The sequence below is a fragment of the Symphalangus syndactylus genome, chromosome 10 (assembly GCF_028878055.3).
Source record: "Symphalangus syndactylus isolate Jambi chromosome 10, NHGRI_mSymSyn1-v2.1_pri, whole genome shotgun sequence".
NCBI classification, from domain to species: domain Eukaryota; kingdom Metazoa; phylum Chordata; class Mammalia; order Primates; family Hylobatidae; genus Symphalangus; species Symphalangus syndactylus.
The window spans coordinates 11,966,270-11,988,293 of NC_072432.2; the positions used below are offsets into that span (position 1 = coordinate 11,966,270).

Genomic DNA, 22,024 nt, shown 5'->3' on the forward strand with positions numbered 1-22,024 from the left:
CCATCTATGCAACAAGTCCCATGGATTTTTCTGGTTATTTTTGTTGCATTTCATCACTGCTCCTCAGCCTTTTAGCTCCGGAACTTCAGACATTTTCTCTTAATAATTTCATAATTGCAATAGATGTTTAATTACTTATCCCCTTGCTCTTTCACGTTGCCTTTTCCTCCCCTACATGGGCCACGTGAGCTGTCTTTTAAAAAAATCTCTTCCTTGCTTTGAAACATGAAGCAGATTCTCTTTGACTGAACTATAAAGTCCAGACTCATGACCCACACAACCTCTTTATCACAGACAAACTTCAAAATTTTAAGGGGATTCAATTGTGGCTAAAGATATATATTAAACAAGGCATTTTAAAAAGATGTTTTGGTTTCTTGAAATGTATTCTTCTGAATAGCCTTGAAATTGTTTAAAGGAAACCTAAGGAAAACAGTCTTCCCTTACACACTACTAAAGATGTAAACAGACATACAGTACTATTTTGTTTTTTAAAAAAAGGCTTAGTAAACACAAAGAGGAGTTGCATACAGAAACCCACAGCTGATTTAATTTGCAAAACCACAGCGTTAGCTCAACTAAAGTAAAGATGACATAGATAAAATGCAACCAGAAAACTGAGATAAAAGATACAGGATAAATAACTTAAGCTGACGGTTTAGCAAGCAAACATCATGGGCGTAACATGAAAATCTGAGAAGTGACTTTGGTCCAGGAAACTCACTCCACAGAGTCCCTAGGAGCAGCAGGTTTTTAGGAGAATCACGGCATGCTGGAATATCGTCATCTATTCTTGCACTTGTGAGGACGTGGTCACCGTGATGCAGGAAGAGAAATAAGGTTTGAAGTTGAAGTTGAGGGGTCTAATTTCTTATTTTACTATTTTTATCTCTATGTTAGAAAGATTTGGGGAAAATTCTCAGAGACATTCTTTATCCTTAGGGTATAAAAGAAGGGGGTGATGAGAAACTTCATTCAGAGCTGAACTAGAGCTATTGATTCTCCGGTGAGACATTTAGAGAGTCCCAAGTGCATGGTCACACGCAGAGAGGCACGTCCCGTCAGTGGTGACGTGTGCTGCAGTTAAAAGCAGGGCAGGTGAGAGCTTGGCCCTGGGCTGCATGAGTGGGAATTAATTAGGCAATTCTTGGGGTTCTTTCTACTCATTGGCCTATCTGCTAACATTTCAGCAATAGCCAATAAAAAGTTAAGGCTTAAAAAGAAAAGTTACATATCCTCGTTATGAATATAAATGATCACAGTCAGATATCGCATACTACGCTCACTAGGAAGAAATATTCATTAGTCACCAACTAAGTGCCGGGAAAAGAACTGTCAAAGGAACTTCTGGGTAATAAAAGAGCCCTGGTCCCAGCCCTTGAGGACTGGGGCAGATAAGAGCTGTGCATTGTTTGGGCCAGGGAAGGAGGGACATGCCTTTTTCTGTATCATCTAATGACTCCTTTGTATTTTTTTTTTTTGAGACAGTCTCGTTCTGCCACCCAGGCTGGAGTGCAGTGGCACAGTTTCGGCTCACTGCAATTTCCGCCTCCTGGATTCAAGAGATTCTCCTGCCTCAGCCTCCTGAGTAGCTGGGACTGCGGGCATCCATCACCACACCCACACCCGGCTAATTTTTATATTTTTAGTAGAGATGGGATTTCGCCAAGTTGGCCAGGATGGTCTCGAACTCCTGACCTCAGGTGATCTGCCTGCCTCGGCCTCCCAAAGTGCTGAGATTACAGGTGTGAGCCACCGTGCCTGGCCTATATCCTTTTTTGTTAACCATGATTTTGTGGCAGCAAGTACAATATCAGATATTTTTCTTCACTCTCCATCAAAAAAGGAAACATTTAATAATCTAAAAACAGGCCAGGTTCTAGAAATTCTCTTTACTTCTTCATCATCTTTGTTTCATTGTTCTTTGAGTTTTGTGTTTGTTTTTATTGATATATCATATTTTGCATATTTATGGCGCACATGTGGTATTTTGTTATGTGCACAGAATGTGCAGTGGTCAAGTCATTGCATTTGAGGTGCCTGACTTTACCTTATTTGTGTGTTATTTACTTAACTATTGTCTTTCTACTCCAAGAAAAAGTAGGCATAGGCTTGACAAGGGTCAGTACCTTCTCCCTCTCTTCTCCCCTGTGTTTTAAACACCCAGAAAAACGCCTGACATGTTCGGTGTTTGATCAATCAACATTTAGTGACCGAATAAAACCCAGCTTTCCCTTTCTCCTTGAAAATATCTATTTTCTCTTTGTTACTGCCTAAGTCACTCTAACGGGTGAAGGGAATATCAGCAGTGCTTGTGTTTTTAAGAGGATCTGTGTCCCTTAAGATCCTAGCTGGCAGCATTTCAGGTGCTGGATAGAATAAGGTGTAGGGAGAACTTTCTGGAGTATTTTGAGACTAGGTGAGGAGCAGCATTCTAAAGGCAGTCATCCTTGATTTGTTGGGAAGCCTACTCGAAGGATAAAGAAACCCCTCTGTGCTGTTTTTGGTTTTCACAGCTTCTTCTTCCCCTCCATCACTGAATCTAAAAACCTTCTGCAAACACTGGCTGAGAGGCAGCGCATCATGGAACCATCAGGACAAAATGAACCCATAGAAACTGTGGAGACTTTGTCTCTGCCCCGAGATAGTGTTTCACGGTTATGCTGCACTTCGTGGCTATTCTAATTTTTCTCCATATTCATTTTCAGGCCTAATGCTTACATACTCGGTGAATTGTTCAGCCTCTGAAAATGTGTCTATTTGGTCAAATGTAAATAATCCATTTTATTTTCTATTTTAGAAACCAAGTCAAAACAAAGTATAGGTTTCTTGAAATTTTAAAAATTATTCTTTTGAGGCCAGGTGCGGTGTCTCATGTCTGTAATCCCAGCACTTTGGGAGGCTGAGGCGGGCGGATCACGAGGTCGGGACATCAAGACCATCCTGGCTAACACAGTGAAACCCCATCTCCACTAAAAATACAAAAAATTATCTGGGCGTGGTGGCGGGCACCTGTAGTCCCAGCTACTCGGGAGGTTGAGGCAGGAGAATGGCATAAACCTGGGAGGCGGAGTTTGCAGTGAGCCAAGATTGCACCACTGCACTCCAGCCTGGGCGACAGAGCGAGACTCCATTTCAAAACAAACAAACAAACAAACAAACAAACAAAATTATTCTTTTCAAATTGTTGACTAAAAAATTATTCCTTGAGGCTGGGTGCTCATACCTGTAATCCCAGCACTCTGGGAGGCCAAGATGGGCAGATTGCTTGAGTCCAAGGGTTTGAGGCTAGCCTGGGCAACATAGGAAAACTGTGTCTCTACTAAAAATACAAAAAGTTAGCTGGGTGTGGTGGTGTGCACCTGTAATCCTAGCTACTCAGGAGGCTGAGGTGGGAGGATCACCTGAGCCTGGGAGGTGCAGCCTGCAGTGAGCTGAGATTGTGCTGCACTCCAGCCTGGACAACCAGAGTGAGACCCTGTCTCAAAAAAAAAAAAAAAAAAAAAGAAAAGAAAAAAAAAAAAAAAGAAATGTTTCCTTGAATAAGGGTATCTTTTTGAACTCTTTGGAATCTTGTGCTTCAGGATCCTGTCAAATATTACTAAACAATACGTATCCGAGACAATCAGAAATTTGACATGAACCTACAATTGATTCACATACACAGAAACACACCGACTCAAAAGCCAATTAAAAAGTTACAAAGGCCTATGACAAAAAATAATTTATGTAGATCTCACAGTATGACAGAATAGATTACTTTTTCAAATTCTCAGAACGGCTCCATAAAGTTGAAGTTCAAACCTCCAAGTTATGACTCAAGAATGTCAATCTGGCCACCATTCTTGCTGGTTTTTAATTAAACCAACTTTCTCCTTAACAGCTCTTTGCAAGTGACGGTCGTCAGTACATATGTGTGCGGGTGTGTGCATGTATGTTGATATGATAGAACTTGCCTTTTTAATGTGTTTAGCATGTTATTAAACATAGCATGAAAGAGTTGAGGAAAGCAGGAAGAAGGGAGAGTTCAAGGAAAAAGTAAAGGGAGCCGGACAACTGAGGTGAATAAAAGTCTGAAAAAGCAGATTAGGATTCTAAAATAAGCTTTTAAGGTTTACTTAAAATATAGTTTTAAATTTACAACATTGTCAGTTTGAAATAATGCTGGTAGGAAGGAAATACATTGTGCCACGGACCTGGCATCTGGAGATACTGGAAAGGAAAGAGAGAGGGATTGAGGTGGACGCTCGTGGGTAAGGAAGAACGAAGGAGAAGCCCACTCACGCTTGTCTATGAACTCATCTGTGTGGTTCTCCTGCAGGGGAGCCTCATAAATGCCCCGGTCAGTGCTGGACCCCAAAGAAAACCCCTGTGGCCATTTCCTGTCTCCCTCACAAGTTTTCCCTGAAAAGACAACAACTTCCGGAGTTCCGTGCGGTTTTTCAGCCTTTTCCAAATCTCTCTAAACACCAGGAGCAACGTTCAGATGCTTGAGCAGAGAGAGACGCACGCTGCGGGGCCCAGCAGAGAATGCCTGGAGAAGAGCCCAGCAAAGCCGACTGGGTCTCAGCAGAGCTCCCAGCTTGATGATGATGCTCAACCAGAGTGAGTATTCTCTCCACTACTAAAATAAGTAATATATTGGACAGCAAAACAAGGAAATAGCCCCACACAGTAATTGAGATATAAAGAGAGAAGGAAGTCTCAAAGCCCACTTCTCAGAATTAACTGCAATGTCAGGTAGTATTTTTAAACATAAGTCAGCAGATAAGGTATATTCCCCAAATCAGGCTTTGCTACGTGGAGTATTAAGAACACAGACCGTGGCATCAAACTGCTTGAGTTCAAATTCCAGCTCTGCTGTTTGGTAGCTCTGTGGCTTTAAACGAGCTATTTAACCTCAGTTTTCTTGTCTGAAAAACGAGGATCATAATAGGATTAAATGGGTTAATGGATGCAAAGTTACTAGCAGACAGAAAAAGCTCAGTCTATGTTAGTTATAATTATTACATACTCAGAGTCAAAAGAACACTCATCATGTTTTCTTCCAAGATTTAGCACTAAAATATTTTCTGTAGTGATTACTTTTTGGTTATTTTGTTGAAAAAAGGCTACGGGTTCTTTCAAGCTGGGCTTCCTTGGTTGGCTCTCAGCTGCCACCTCCCCTCTCCCAACAAAACAATAGCCCCTGTCCCTTGTCAACTAGATCCCAGCGCACACAGTTTCACTTTAAAGGCATGCAATCACTTTGGCTCAAGAGTGAAGATATTCGGTCGAAAGTGAAGTAAGTGACAGCTGGGATTTCAGAGTGAGAGTCTCACAGTTCCAAGAGTCCCGGAAGCAGCAACTCACTTTGCCCAGTGTCTCTCCTGCTCTTCTCGGTGACAGGGAGGTCTACTGCATGTCTACTACGGCTGAACTCTACTGCATGTCCGGAGGTGCACGGGTGGGATTCTGGGTGCCCTGCCTTCTGAGTCCAGGTCAGGGATGTCCCCATGGGGACAGGTTTCCATGGCCCATCCTGATGTTGGGCCATCTCTCCTACCTTGTCACTGCCTCTTCCTTATAAGCCCCTCACCATGACACATGCCTCGATTTCTCTTACATCGAATCAGATTTTCTGCTTTACTTTCTATGCTTGTTCGCGTCTCTTGTCTACCTAGAGTGCTCTCAGCCTCCACTTGGCAGTCTAAGCCCACCACTTTGTTCCTCCTCTTCCTGCCTCCCCAGGCTCCAGCTCTCCATAGGATCACACCGCCTTCTTCCTGTATGCGGTTTTCTGGTCTTTTCCCTCCGACACTCCTCCACTCTGTCATTTACCTATACTGAGCTGACATTCCGTCAAAATTTACTGAGCATTCGCTATGTGTGGGACTCTCTGCTCAAGCCAAGGGCTAGAGGCTAGACAGACAGAGAGAAGCAGAGCCTGCCCTTGGGAGCTCACAGTGCAGTTGGGGAGGGAGGAAGGGGGTGTTAGTGCTGCTGAGCTGTCCATGTGCACAGCATGCCAGGGCACGCAGAGGAGGGACACCTTGACACAGCCTGTGGGGGCCTTTGCACGGGAGGTGACATCTCAGGGGTTAGCAAAGTAATGATTCAAGCATGAGGAAGTGCACCCCAGGCCTGGGGTCAGGTGCAGAGCTGTAAAATGCAAGGGGCTTCCGGGGAGCTCCGAGGTGCTCAAGGACCCAAGGGAGACCTGAGTGTGGCAGGCAGGGGACAGGCTGGGAAGAACCAGTGGGCCCCGCAAAGATTCGGGATTCTATTTTGCAGGTGATACGGAGTAACCAAAGAGCTTTGCAGGGGAGTGCAGCAATCATTTTCGTTTCAGCAAGATCCTGTACCAGCGGTGTGAAGAGCGAGACTAGAGGCTCAATCTCGGAAACTAAACGAGGTCCTCTGTAGGAAATATTATGGTATAAATGGCTGCAATACTATTGCTCAATGGTGTTTTCGAAGGCAGCTTCTGCAGCCTATCCCTTCCCCTCCCACCTGTCCTTCTGCGATGCCACTGTGCTGCTCGCCTAGGAGTGCTCTCTGCTGCCCCTCCTTGATCTTGCCTGGCCTGTGACCTGTTTTTCACCCAAATACCAAAGCAGCAGGAACTTCCTAGTTTGGGGCCCCATATGGAGAAAAACAGGGGGTGGGGGATCTCAACCTCCTAGCTCTATCCACCCAGGGGCCATATAAGGGAGTGATCTCATCTCAGATCTGACTGCAACCTTATGAGAGGGCCCTAGGGATGCTGTGAAGACCAAAACCGCCAAGCCAAGGCTGACCCAAATCCCTAGCCCACAGAATCAAGAACAAATACAATGGTGCTGTTTTTTAAGCCACTAAGTCTGGGAGCAGTTTGTTCCATAGCAATTGACATCTTCAAAGCAATGCTCTGGGTCAAATAAACAATGTCAAATAAAGAATAAACTCCCCGCTGACAATTTCAGGACAATAGCATGGGTCCACTGTCAATATATACCAACTTGTACTTCATCCTTAATTACTTGCTACCAAATCCCATTTCAAGCCTTTGTCACATTTAACTGATTAGGGCTTAAGCTTTTTAAAAGCGGTTTTCAGAAAACGTAATCCTCTGATTCTATCTTGCAAAAGACTCAGAAAATGCGGCATGTGGATTAAAATTCCCTGGAATTTCGTTTGAATTTTCCTATGGGTAGTGTTTCGATGAATATTCAAGCAAATATACGTTTCACTTTTTGAAACTGCAGAATGTTTGATGCTTCTCTATAATGTGCCTTCTTAGCAGCATGGCTGGGTGTCTTGAGATAGCACGGTACTTGAATAAATAGTGTGATCTCTCTTTATGTTTACATATTTAGACCCACAGGTCTAGTCTATTTTTTCCATGAGAAAAATCGATAGTATTTTCCTGGAGAAAATTGATTTTATTTTATTTCAATAGATACATATGCTGTCTGTTCTGGGTACTTTAAGGCTGTTCTCTCAAGAGAAGGGGTTTGCTTGCTGGTTTTCTTCTCTATAAGAATAATAAAATTCAAACATGATGTATGTGCTAACATTTCCCTCTGCCAGCTCTAGCTATGGGAAATTGCTAATGGTTGAGTTTTACTTTATTAATTTCTAAAAGTAAGTGCTAATTTATGCTTAGCAATGTTCGCCTTTTTTTTTGGCGAAAGAAATTGCATTTATTTTATTTTAAAAAGAAACAAAAAGCCCTTTCCTCTTGTTGCGATGCTATTCTCTCCTAAAGCACTTTTAGTCGCAGATCTCAAGTGTACTGTAAATATTAACAAATCTCCTTGTCCAGGAACTAGGAAAGAATCCCGGGAGGAAAGTCCTTTTCATTGCAATGGCAAATATTTCAGCTGCCTCTGCTTCAGAACTCGGAATTATGCAAGTTACTTCCCACTGAATTACGTTCATCAAAAGTAATCGCAAAACCACAATTACTTTTGCAAACTAATATTTACAAAGCAGAGTAATGCACATTCTTCCTATGCAAGAGTTATTTATGGCTACTGTTCATATTACCCCTCTAAATATGTCCCCAGTAAAATGTATGCTAATTTATTTTTATTGAATGACTAATGCAGATGAATTGAAGAGTTCCCATTCTTAGAGGAGAGATTTCCTCTCTTATTGACCATTATCTTATATTCCAGAAACACAGCCCACTGAGGAAATCCATTTGACCTTTTTAGAGAAACTTGGTTATCATAACCTTCCTTGTGTTACCATCCCCACTAACACTGTAGAAAGAATCATGTTTTGCTGTTGCTATGGTATTAAATTTTAATTCCTCCTGTCCATAGCAAAGCTAATTGTAGCCGAACGACTCCCATGTGTGTGGGACTGCACTTCAGTTTATTGGTGAAGGGTTATACGTGCCACCAATGGTTCCATTCTCTGACCTACACTGGCTGTTCTGCAGTGATTGTGAGAAGACACATTAACTACAGCCGTAGGAGCTTGAAATGTATCCACTTCTTTCCCACCCCAGCTATCCAGGTGAAATCCTGGTCTGGCTGGAATGGGTGGATGTCAAAAGGCCCCCCAAAACAGCTACAAAATATTCGAAGCAGGGGGAATCTTAGACCTCCCTCTAATCCACTCAACCTTGTCTCCCAATTCCTGCTTCTGGGATTTTTCAGTCTGACTTCACTGTTGGGTGGGTCTGGAAGCTGAGCATGACCCTGGCAGAGCAGGACTAGGTGGGGTGAGTGATGCAACGAGATTCAGTGGCCTCTCTCCAGTCTTTTCTCCTACAAGGGACAACCTCATGGGTTCCTAATATCCTTGTGTGCCAGCGACAACCTGTCTTCGATTACTCCGAGAAAACTGAAGAACAGGAAGACGGAGAGAACTCAGGAGGGGAAGAACACACTGAAGACCAAGCAGGTGACACTGGCCAGGAAGAAGTCAGTGCGCCCAAGGGTTTCTAGGGAGCTGGCCCGGAACACTGCTCAGTCAGATCCCCTAAAACTCACCTTTAGATATGGACCCAAATCGGAGTGCTTAGGGCTCTCAATATTAATGATTAGGGCCTAAAATATGACATGAATGTTTGGAAACCTTCATATTGGTAACTGGAGGGAAATAAAATATATTCCCTGGCTACTGGAGGTCTCACGAACCTCCTCAATCCAAGGTTCCGTCTGGGCTCTGTGCTGAGAGTTAAAGAGAGAAAGAGAAAGAGAAGACTCAGTACATGCTCTCAGGCTTACTCAAGAGACAATAATTGAATTAAAATGTCATTAGGGAGCTCCAGTAATGAGAAGGATAGAAGCCTCAAGTCCCCAGAGACACAGGAAGCAGAAAGAAAGTCCACACATCACAGGTGACTTGGAAAAGGTCTAACACAATAGGACACTTAAAAAAAAGCCAATTATATAGTAGGGGCAAATAGTGTTTCATGAACAGGATACAGGGATTCTGTTTGAGAAGAGGCCTCCACGAACAAAGACAAGGATGCGCTTGGCCCTAAAGGGCCCACCATATCTTCCCATTTCTGAAAGGATAGCAGAACACATGGATGGAGATGCAATTTGGGGCCAGAATGCACAAGGTGCCAAGTCTTGCACAGTAAGACGCGTCACCCAAATTCTGCAGATAAAGATGAGTGTAGCTCTCTTCTCTACCCTTACCTGACCCTGTGCTTACATTCCCCAGGAGGGAAATGTCCCAGTGTTTTCTCTCTGTGACATCCCTGAGGTCACCAAGGCCTTGTGGGGTACAAGCTGGAAACCTCAGCACTGGCTGTAACATTGTTTTAGCCGGGGTTTGGCTGTTGTTAGAAACCCATACATGTGAGGGCCCATTTTATTTTATTGTTGCTGGGATTTATTTCTAATCTTCTTTAAAAGATTATGTTTTTCTTCGGTTTCATAATGTTGGTTTATTCTAGTTTTAAGTGAGTCCCTTAAATAGTTTACTACTCTTTCCTTTTAAGATAAACATTCTTTTTTGTGAATGCTTTCATTTATTTTGCTTTGGGCATACCTCTATCATCCTAATTCTTGAATTTAGTCTTTTATCTTTCTTACTCGTATCTATTTTAGTACATTTAAAAGTGATCATAGGCCAGGTGTGGTGGCTCACGCCTGTGATCCCAGCACTTTGGTGGTGGCGCGGGGGGGTTGGGGGATCATTTGAGGTCAGGAGTTGGAGACCAGCTTGGCCAACACGATGAAAACATGTCTCTGCTAAAAATACAAAAGTTAGCCAGGCATGGTGGTGCAAGCCTGTAGTCTCAGCTACTCAGGTGAGGCAGGAGAATCGCTTGAACCCAGGAGGCAGAGGTCGCAGTGAGCTGTGATCACGCCACTGCATTCCAGCATGGGTGAGAGTGAGACTCTGTCTCCAAAAAAGAAAAAAAAAAAAACAAAACAAAAACAAAAATCCCTCCAAAAATAATAAAATAAAGTATGATTTTGTTTTGAAGAATCCTTAAAATATTTTTTCATTTAATTTAAACAAAATTTTATCTTTTATTCTTTACTATTTTTTCTTTATTAAAATCTCTTATGAATTTTTGGTGTGTCTACATTTTATGTTTACCTGTTGCCTCATTCTTTTGCTTATAGAATATTTTTGAATATTTTAATATTATCTTTTATTTCCTGATCACTCTTAATCTTTCTTTCTTTTTTTTTTTTTTTTTTTTGAGACGGAGTCTTGCTCTGTCCCCCAGGCTGGAGTGCAGTGGTGCATTCTCAGCTCACTGCAAGCTCCACCTCCCGGGATCACGCCATTCTCCTGCCTCAGCCTCCCGAGTAGCTGGGACTACAGGCACGTGCCACCACTCCCTGCTAACTGTTTTGTATTTTTAGTAGAGATGGGGTTTCACCACGTTAGCCAGGATGGTCTTGATCTCTGACCTCGTGATCCGCCTGCCTCGGCCTCCCAAAGTGCTGAGATAACAGGCGTGAGCCACCGCGCCCAGCCAGCGTAATCTTTCTTTTAATTATTGACATTACAGTGGTCCACAAAGCAGGATGCCAAGGGGATAATAAGGGGAAAAATCACACCATAGACAAGGGGAGGTGGAGTCTTTTTCTCGCAGCAAGTCACCTCCTGGAATTCTAAACATTTCCCACCCCCTTCAGCTCTGATTTCTGGTAGAATTTATCTAGATAACTCCAGAGGTCCACAGGCAAAATCTTCCAAGACAATAGTAATTCTGTTGTGCAGACATTTAAGTCACTAGATTGGGATACTTTTCCTCTAACACTTAGCACACAGTACCTTGGGCATTACAGATTCTAAAATATATGACTCATTTATTTATCCCACTAATATTTACTGAGCACCTACTATGTGTCAGATAACAACGCTAAATGCTAGAAGTGCAACAAAAAGAGTAAGAGAGAGCGTGGATCCTGTCCTCAGGGAGTGTATAATGTGGAAGAAAGCCAAGTCCTGACGTGGAGGATCAGGAAGAGCTTTCCAGAGGACAACAGACACCTTGGGTGCTGAAGATGTACAGGAAGTAGCTCAGAGATTGAGCAGCCGTCCATGAGACGAGCGGATGCTGGGACCTCAGAGGAGCTTAAAGAGGCTCGGACTTGGAGGAACCCGATGTGATGGCTGGAGAGGAAAGGAGTAGAACCTTTGAATCCACATCAGGGAGGCTGGGCTTTATCCCGGGGGCACTGGGTAGCCTTTGGAGAACTTAGAGCAGGGAGTGGCACGCTGGGTTCCAGAGGGCAGCCCACGGTGACCACGGCTAGGGAGGCGGTTCCACACCAACCCAGAAGAGAAACGGTGGTGGCTGTAATTACAGCAGAGGTGGCGGGAGTGTGACAGGCCGGAGGGAACACAGAGGAATCGGGGTGAGTGAATAAATCGGGTCGGGGCAAGCTATGGAGATAGGGGAGACAGAGTCAAGGAAAGACACAGATTTCAGGCCGTGCAGCAGGTGATGTCTATGCCAGTTGCAGAAAAGAGCAGGAGGAGAAAATGTGTTGAAAGAGGATGGGGAAGATGGTGCATCCAGTTTGGGGAATGAGGCATTAGATGTGCCCAGGAACTATCTGGGGAAGAACTGCAAGGATCTGGGGCAATCATGGCTGGGTCACGGTCAGTGAGGAGATAGGTATGGAGGCTGATGAGGGATGAGGATGCTCACAGGGCGGGAAAATTGAGGAACATGAGACATCCAGGTTGATAAAAGAAGAGGAGCTTGCAAAGGAGAAGAGAGAAAGGAAGGAAACATGGGCAGGGGGATCATGGGAGACACAGAGGGACAATGTCCCAGGATGCATGTGTGCTCACAGCACATCTGGCTGCAGGAAGTCAGGTAAGAGGGGGGTAGAACTCCACGGGAATCGGCCAGGAGGGGAGTGCGGGTGATCATTTCTGAGGGGTGCAAGAGGCAAGGCCAGGCATCTGTAGTTCAAGACACGTGGGGTGAGGAAGCAGTGGCAGCAAGTGTAGACAACGATTTGAGGAGTTCGACTGTGAAGAGGAGCGAGACAAGGAAGTAGCTGGAGGAAGGTATAAAAGGATATATGTTCTTTCTTTACACAGAAGGAAGGGATTTAAGCTCACTTAATGCAGGTAGAATGGGGCCAGAAATGAGGGAGAGAAGGAAAACGCAGGTGACAGAGAAGATAAGAGATTGAGATTCCCAAGAACAAGAAAGAAACGGATTCCAGGGCCCCAGGGGAGGTGAGCCTCAGACAGGAACTGAGGGGCTTCTTCTTTTTTTTTTTCTGAGACAGACTCTTGCTCTGGCGCCCAGGCTGGAGTGCAGTGGGGCAATCTCGGCTCACTGCAACCTCCGTCTCCTGGGTTCAAGCAATTCTCCAGCCTCAGCCTACTAAGTAGCTGGGATTACAGGTATGCACCAGCACGCCTGGCTAATTTTTGTATTTTTAGTAGAGACAGGGTTTCACCATGTTGGCCAGGATGGTCTAGAACTCCTGGCCTTAAGTGATTCACCCACCTTGGCCTCCCAAAGTGCTGGGATTACAGATGTGAGCCACTGTGCCTGGCTGGAACTGAGGGGTTTCTTTTGTTGTGAAAGAAAAGAAGGATGAGAGGGTGGATTCCGATAAAGTGAGGTGTGCAGCCCTGTGATCCCCAGGTGGGGGCAGTTCTGATTCGGGAAACTTGCACTTTCTCAGGGAAGCAGGAGGCAAGACAGCTGCTGAGCTAAGCACGAGGGGACGGCAGAGGCAGGAGCAGCTGTGGAGAAGCTGCCGTGGGAAGCAAGATCATTGGCCAGGGAAACGTCTGGGAGCTGGGGAAGACAGAGATCCTAGACGAAGTGAGAAGTCACAGAGTTACAGCATCCTGAATTTGCAGAGCGGCATGTTTTCCAGGAGAATTCATCAGCCTATGTGTAGATGCTGGAAAAAGCAGACAGTTGGATTTAGCTGTGATCCCAGCGACCACAGAGGCGGCAAAGAAAGTGCATCATCTCACACATCACCAGGCGGTCCTTCCCCAGCAGCAAGGGAAACGCTTTAGGGGAGGGACGGTGGCCAAGTTTATATTTGTCAATGTCAAGCTGAAAGATCTCTGGTCTGTATAATGAACACTATTTCTTCCTAACCTGTCTTGCTCTTTATGAAACTGATGGGTATATTTCAAAGTTTATAATCTTCCTAACAAACAAGGGACATGGTTGTTATTACATACTCCGCTTAAGAAAATATCTTCCCCTGATAGGCGGGGTGGCTCACACCTGTAATCCCAGCACTTTGGGAGGCCAAGGCAGGCGGATCACTTGAGGCCAGGATTTCAAGTCTAGCCTGGCCAACATGGTGAAACCCTGTCTCTACTAAAAACACAAAAATTAACCAGGTGTGGTGGTGCATGCCTGTAGTCCTAGCTACTCTCGAGGCTGAGCCCCAATAATTGCTTGAGCCTGGGAGGCGGAGGTTGCAGTGAGCCGAGATTGAGTCACACCACTCCAATCTGGGCAACAGCACAAGACCCTGTCTCAAAAACAAACAAACCAAGAAACAAACAGGAACCAGGTGTGGTCGTTCCCTAAACAGCCACCTAACTAACAAACTTTGGGAACACAGTCCTTGGAGGCATGGAAAGAATACCATATCAGAAGCCAAGAGATCAGGGGTCAGTGCTAGTAATTTAATGTGTGACCCTTGATCAAGTTTCTTAACCTGCACACTTCAGCTGGCTTCTGTAAGCTGTGAGATCCACCCAACATATGGGGCTTTCTGAATGACTGATTCCCAGGATCCAGGCACAGGGCATGACCAATGACTGCCTTCCCATCGCTCCCTCTTCTTTCCAGCCCCTAAGCTCATCTCATTCTATGACTTAAAGGAATGGTATAGAAAACTAAATGCCATAGGTATGTAATTTTCTTTTTTTAATTTTTATTTTTATTTTAAGTTCTGGGGTACATGTGCAGGACGTGCAGGTTTGTTACATAGGTAAACATGTGCCATGGTGATTTGCTGCACCTATCAACCCATCACCTAGGTATTAAGCACCACATGCATTAGCTCTTTGTCCTAATGCTCTCCCTCCCTCCAATCCCATCTCCGGACAGGCCCCAGTGTGTGTTGTTCCCCTCCCTGTGTCCACGTGTTCTCATTATTCAGCTCCCACTTATAAGTGAGAACATAAGGTGTCCAGTTTTCTTTTTTTTTTTTTTTTTTGAGACGGAGTCTCGCTCTGTCGCCCAGGCTGGAGTGCAGTGGTGCAATCTCGGCTCACTGCAAGCTCCGCCTCCCGGGTCCATGCCATTCTCCTGCCTCAGCCTCTCCGAGTAGCTGAGACTACAGGCGCCCGCCACCACGCCCGGCTAATTTTTTTTTTGTATTTTTAGTAGAGACGGGGTTTCACCATGGTCTCGATCTCCTGACCTCGTGATTCGCCCGCCTCGGCCTCCCAAAGTGCTGCGATTACAAGCGTGAGCCACCACGCCCGGCCTAGGTGTCCAGTTTTCTGTTCCTGTGTTAGTTTGCTGAGGATAATGGCTTCCAGCTGTATCCATGTCCCTGCAAAGGACAGGATCTCATTCCTTTTTATGGCTGTGTAGTATTCTATGGTGTGTATGTACCACATTTTCTTTATCCAGACTATCATTGGTGGGCATTTGGGTTGATGCTATGTCTTTGCTATTGTGAAGAGTGTTGTAATGAACATACGTGTGCACATATCTTTATAATAGAATGGTTTATATTCCTTTGGATATATGCCCAGTAATGGGAGTGCTGAGTCAAATGGTATTTTGGTTCTAGATCTTTGAGGAACTGCCACACCATCTTCCACAATGGTTGGACCAATTTACATTCCCATTAACAGTGTAAAAGCGTTCCTATTTCTCTGCAACTTTGCCAGCACCCGTTGTTTCTTGATTTTTTAATAATCACCATTCTGACTTGCAGGAGATAGTAACTAAGAGTAGTTTTGATTTGCATTTCTCTAATGATCAGTGATGTTGAGGGTTTTTTTCCACGTTTGTTGGCCGCATGAATGTCTTCTTTTAGGTACGAAACAGATTTAATGTGTCCCAAACCAAATGATACAAAGTTTCATGAAATAGTTACCCTTCCTACATGAAATGCATCCTAACATTTTCTGTTTTATTCTGTTTCATGCTTATCACCCCCAAAATTAATGCCATTGCCCACTAGTAGACCGTGTCTTGGAGTTTGAAAAACTGTGTAGAAGGCCTGCTTTTGTATAGCTAAAACAGATCAGTGAAAACAGAATGGAAAATGTTGAAGCTTATGCCCTAAAAATGCTGAACACAGCTGAGATGAACTTCTCTCAAAATGACAAGAAGAACAACATTTCTGCTTACTTTCAGGACAGACTTGGCTCACCTCTGAACCCCTGTCCTTTTGGCTAATTCCCATACATCTTCCATCCCCACTCGTGATACCTTGTCCTCTGAGAGCCTTTCCTGAACCTCCGAATCAGGACTTGGTTCCCTTCTACATGTTCTCAAAGCACCCAAGAAATCATCTACATATAGTGCTTAGCACAGCAAATGGCCGATAGTGACCAGTCAATACATGTTAGAATATATTGCCATAGTTTGTTTACTTTTCGATTTTTCCAATAGATTGTACACTCATCAGGAATTCTTGCCCACAGGGAAAAAATTTCAGGATGACAAGGATTCTGCTTCTGCAGATATTTAAATCACCAGATTGAAATTTTTTTCTTTTAACACTTAGCACCCAGTCCTTTAAGGTGCTACAAGGTTAAAAAAAGAAAAACCCAAAAGATGTGTTCTTGGTATCAGCTAACACTCCGGTTAAAGGTGAAAAGAGCTAGCTAGGCCAGGTGTGGTGGCTCATGTCTTTAATCTCAGCAATCTGGGAGGCCAAGGCGGGCAGATCACTTGAGCCAGGAGTTAGAGACTAGCCTGGGCAACATGACAAAACACCATCTCTACAAAGTGCACAAACTAGCCAGGGCACGGTGGCATGCAACTGTAGTCCCAGCTACTCAGGAGGCTGAGGCCAGAGGAACCCTTGAGCCTGAGGCGGAGGCTGCCGTGAGCTGAGATGGTGCCACTGCACTCCAGCCTGGGCGACACAGCAAGACCCCGTAAAAAAAAAAATGCAAAGAGCCAAAGAGCAGACCCCTGGCTGTCTTGTCCTCTTTCCCTCCTAGTTGTTCATGAATTAAGTGCCCAGTGAGGAGACAGCTGCCAAGGTATAGGTGAGTTTTCAGTGCAAGCCAAGTGCTGTGAGTTCATGGGCAGGTAAAACTCTCTGAAATGCTGGAGAGAACCTGAATGGCGCTTGTATACATTGGTAGAGAAAGCATTTAAAGGGTTCCTCCTGTTCTTAGAAAAGGATCAAACTCTTTCGTATGACTTAAAGGCAGGACAACTCTACAGGACATTCTGCCCAGGACAATCTGGGTTTGTACCTGTTACCCAAGCTTAGTGATTAATAACGTGCTCTTTCACTCTATAAACAGTCCTCATCAGGAGGATAACGTATATGGTTCACCTGCTTACAGGCCCTATGTGATCTGGCACAGCTGACCCCTTCAGCTCCACCCAGCAATAGCTCACACTGGCACATGCTCCTTTCTCGCAGCATCACTGCTATCAGAGATCACAATTTTCTTCATTTTACAAATGGAGAGAATGACACTCCAAGAAGTTCACTGGTTAAGGTCATATGGCAAATTAGGATGGGGAGCAGAGGTTTAAATGGAAGCTGCGATGCTTACCCTGCTCATTTCCACTCACCTGCAAGGCTTAGACTCAACTGCACTGGGATTCCAGGCTCACATGCTGCAGGGCCATTCTACAAACACTGTTCCTACCTCCCAGAACCCCCCGTCTGGCTCACTGCCACTTCCCCTTCAGGTCTCAGCTGAGCTGTCACTGTTAGCTCTGTGACACCCCAAATCTAGCTGTGCACATAACACCATGTGTGTCCCCTATTGAAACACACAATCATGCTGCACATATTTATTCAGAACTTGGTATGTGTCAGGCCCTGTTAGAGTGGCTGGGGACACATGTAGGGACACAATGCCGGCCCTCATGGAGTTTCATGCTAGAGGAAAAGAGACAGAAAGGAAACTAGCAAATATAAACAGAGTTGCATGATATCATAAACTGATACATAATAGTACAAATATCTCACGAATTCATCACAATTCATTATAATTTCCTATTTGCCTGACCACATCTCTCTGCGGGTTTTGCAACACGGTGTGTGATCTGAGGCTTGCAACAAAGGCCTGGTGAATTCATCAATAGCAGTTTCCCTCCCCATCCTCTCCATTGTCCTGGGAACTTGTCCTGCTCTGATAACATACAAAAGATAATTACATCTGTAACTAACCTTCTAAAAAGGATCTGTCCCACACATTCAGGGTTATTAACACGGATGCCATGTTCACTTTATTCTCAACAACCACTCATTTCTGAATCATAAGGTTCCTCATGGAGGTGGAGATAACGCTACCTACAGGGACATTCTGTTTCCGTTTTAGGGACTGTCCTTTCCATGGCTTCCCTAGTCCCTCAGGTGCTGTGAGTTGTATTTCCTCCATTAATTCTACACTAGAAAAAGGTGTATGTGCTCAAGCTGAGACAGGAAATAAACAATGAACTCAAGAGCAGCATCAGCCCAGAGATCCCTGCCATTGGGCCTTCAATGATTGGGCAAAAAGTTCACTGATCAGCACCTTACACCTATTAGAAAGGCTACTATAAAGGAGATTTTTAAAAAAGCCCAGGCTCATGCCTGTAATCCCAGCACTTTGGGAGGCCAAGGTGGGTGGATCAGGAGTTCAAGAGATCGAGACCAGCCTGGCCAACATGGTGAAACCCCATCTCTACTAAAAATACAAAAGTTAGCTGGGTGTGGTGGCACATGCCTATAGTCCCAGCTACTCGGGAGGCTGAGGCAGGAGAATTGCTTGAACCTGGGAGGTGGAGTTTGCAGTGAGCTGAGATCGTGTCACTGAACTCCAGCCTGGTGACAGAGCGAGACTCCATCTCAAAAAACAAACAACAAAAGACAGCATTGCTGAGAATGTGGAATAATTGGGACCCTTTCTACCATTGGTGGGAATGTAAAACGGTCCAGCCACTGTGGAAAACAATATGGCAATTCCTCCAAAAATTAAACAAAGAATTACCCTATGACCCCGCAATTGTACTTCTGGGTACATACCCCAAAGAATTGAAAGCGGGACCTCAAACAGATATTTGCACATTCCTCTTCATGGCAGCATTATTCACAATAGTCAAAAGATAGAAGCAACCATCAACAGATACAAAGATAAGCAAAATGTGGTATATCCATAAATGGACTATTATTCAGACTTAAAAAGGAAGGAAGTCCTGTCCAATGCTGTCACATGGATACAACTTGAGAACGCTATGCTAAGTAAAATAAGACAGTTACAAAAGGATGAATACGGTATTCCGCTCATGTGAGGTCCCTAGAGCAGTCAAAATCTTAGAGACAGGAAGTGGAAGGGTGGCTGCCAGGGGCTGAGGGGAAAGAGGGATGAGGAACTGATGTTCAAAGAAGACAGAGTTTCAGTTTTAGGAGATGAGAAGAATTCTGTGGACGGACGATGGCAATGGTCGCACAACAATGTGAATATACTTAATGTCACTGAACTGTGCACTAGAAAATAGTTAAGAAGTTAAATTTTAAGTTATGTGTATTTTACCACAATAAAAAAGTTAATTGGTAGGTCACCTGGGACTGAAGTTTAAAGCAAATGCTTGATGGTTAGACTAATCTGCATGGTCCAACTAACCTGACTCTACCACTTACTGGTTATAAGACCTGGACAAGCTTCAGTTTCCTCATCTGAAAAATTAGAATAATAATATCTAATTTACAAAGGCTTTTGGAGGTTAAATGAAGTAGTAATGCCTCTTACATATAAATAAAATTCTGAGTATGATATACAGCACATAAATTCTAAATAATAATGACTCAAAACCATATTTCATTGGTTTTGTTAATGCTGATTATTATTATAATTAATACTATTAGCTTAATTCAAAAGCTAACATCAACCTAAAGCAACCTGCAGAAAGATGTCCTGCCAAATATTTGCTAATTTAATCCAGGAGCAAAAATCTATGATTCTGGGCTTGAGTGAGCTTTCCTAATTTCTAAAACTCTGATATTCATTTTGTCCCCAAGAATGTGTTTAGATGACAGAGCAATCAGAATTTGACATGTATAAATGCTTGGCATGTTAAAATAATGAAAGATATTTTCACCATTGTAAGGAAACAGCTTTTAATCCATCTCTCTGGTTCAACATCACATTTTTCTATAGTTTCTCATGATTTCTTCCTTAACAACTGGAATAGGTGTGAAAAAGCTGAGCTGAACACATAGCTGCTTAGAAATGAGCTGCTTAAAGTGTTAAAACCACAGAAACGCAAGCATGAGTTTAATGCTATGTATGCCGTCACAATACTAATTTCCCTATTTTAAATTACAGATTACACACACACACACACACACACACACAGATATACACGCACACACGGAATCACATCTATATTGCTGGGATTTTCATTATATAACTATATCATTTTAAATGATTTGAGGCAAATTATTAAAAAAAATTAAAGACTGAACTCCATAAAAAGGAAATCACCTGAAATCAAATATAACCTTGTTAACAAACCATCACATTAGCAACATTTTTAGGGGCAACAACATAATCAACAACTCTAAGACATCAAATGCATTAAAAACAGGAAGTACTAACTCTAATTCCGAATTTCCAGAAAGGCAAATATACCATAATTAAATAACACGTTATAAGGCGATTTGTCTGTGTATGTCTACTTCCGAATCCCCGAAGTTACATACTTGTACGACAAGCCCATACTCTGGAAAGAAAATTCTGGACCCAGTCCACATGGAATTTTGGTTAAAACATCTAATTCATTGCAGAGAAGAATTTAGTCTTTTCCACAGAAGAGACAGCATGTGTTAGAATGGGAATACTTTATAGAAATGACCAATGACAAGCCAGCTATATAAGGGGGCCTCTGATGCCTGGCGTTAACAAGAGACAGAGTATTATTGTTGAAAGGGATCTTTGAGATTATAGAAAGAGCTGAGGTGTGAATAATCAAACACCATCCCCTTGATGCCTGAAGGAGAAGTGAGACAGCAAAACAAATCAAAGTTCCAGGAGTTGCACCGTGTATGGTAAGCGCAGACGCAGTGAGGACATTTCTGTAGGAGAACAGAGGTAGAAGTTTGCTCAAGTAACAGTTGCCATCCCGAGGCACCACAGCACAAGACGGTAGCGGAAATGAACATGATAATGCGGATGGTGGGTGACAAGAGTCTTGCCTGGATACTGACATTTTTAAAGAGTAGAAGAAAATCGCAGGTCACTGAAACAAAGGCTGATGGTGCCCAGCAGGTTACTCTTGAAGTCAGAAACAGAAGTTCATGAGAGACAAGAAGACAGAAACAACAATAGATAAACTTAGAGTGGATCGCTAACTTGCAGGAGCTGTGCAGCTGAGGCTTTGCAGGTTTCAGAAGCTCTCCCTACACTACGTCTTTAAATATATGTGTGTTCAATCAGCAGGAGGAAGGGACTAACAAGAGCCTTCTGTGGTAGGCACCTGCATCAAACAATGGCACTGATCTCAGAGGGATTTTAAACAGCTGTGCATAAACTTCAAAAGTAATTTGCAACCGTATTAGTAAATGTCACCCTTCTTCCCGCTAGACACAGCACTTTTAAAGGAGATTAAGCATCCGCAGTAAGCCTGCCATTTCACAAGCGTTACTAAAGATAAGTTAGGGAAAAAATGAAGATGATGATTCACAAGGTCGGGGTGTGGGGTGGGGTGGGGTGGGGGACCCAGGACCTTAGGAATCGGGCTTGTCTATCACACAGCCTCGGGCAGGAAGAGCCCAGTGGGGACCATGGCTTCTAGGGAGCAAACCAAGGGAAAAGAACAACGGAGTGGACACATCAGGCTTCCTGCATCTCTCACGGAGCCTCCCGAATCCCAATGGTTTAGAATTTTCTTTGGCAAAAGAACAGGACAAAGAGGCCGGAGTTGACAGAAAGCATGGGCGGACTTCTCCGATCTTGTAGGTGGTTCTTAAAAGAATTCAACAGGCTTGAGGTGTGCTCTCAAAGGGCAACTGGAACGTCAAGGACTTAGACACCAGGCACAGATGGTTCATTTCCCCACGGACAGGAAGAGAGCACGGAGTGCTCTCTCTTCCCTCCACCTTCTCCAGCCTAGTCCCCCTCAGCCTGTGCCACTTCTGAATCATCTTTTATTAGCACCACTTCCAGCCCGCACAGGGGCAGGACAGCCCAGGGGACAAGGCAGTTCTGTGGCGCTCTCCTTGCAGAAATGACGGGAGTCGCCCAATCCAGCCAGCCCGTGGACCTCTCTGCATGCCCACTGGGGAGCGGCCCACGCCTGCAGCATTCAACAGTCAACTCTCCCATTGATAACGGTGGCTCTCGAAAATCCAATACCACAAAGATACTTTATTGCACAAACTTTGCTTGGTTAACCTGGCCCTCAAAGCTGGGGAATAACCTCACTTGAGGCTAC

At 44.1% G+C, this 22,024-nt stretch overlaps 1 protein-coding gene across 2 annotated transcripts in view; it reads right to left on the reverse strand.

Moving 5' to 3' along the window:
* Positions 1-22,024, reverse strand: part of PRKCQ (protein kinase C theta) — a 149,753-nt gene that overhangs the window by 126,748 nt on the left and 981 nt on the right. The gene's annotated exons all lie outside the window — the stretch shown is intronic.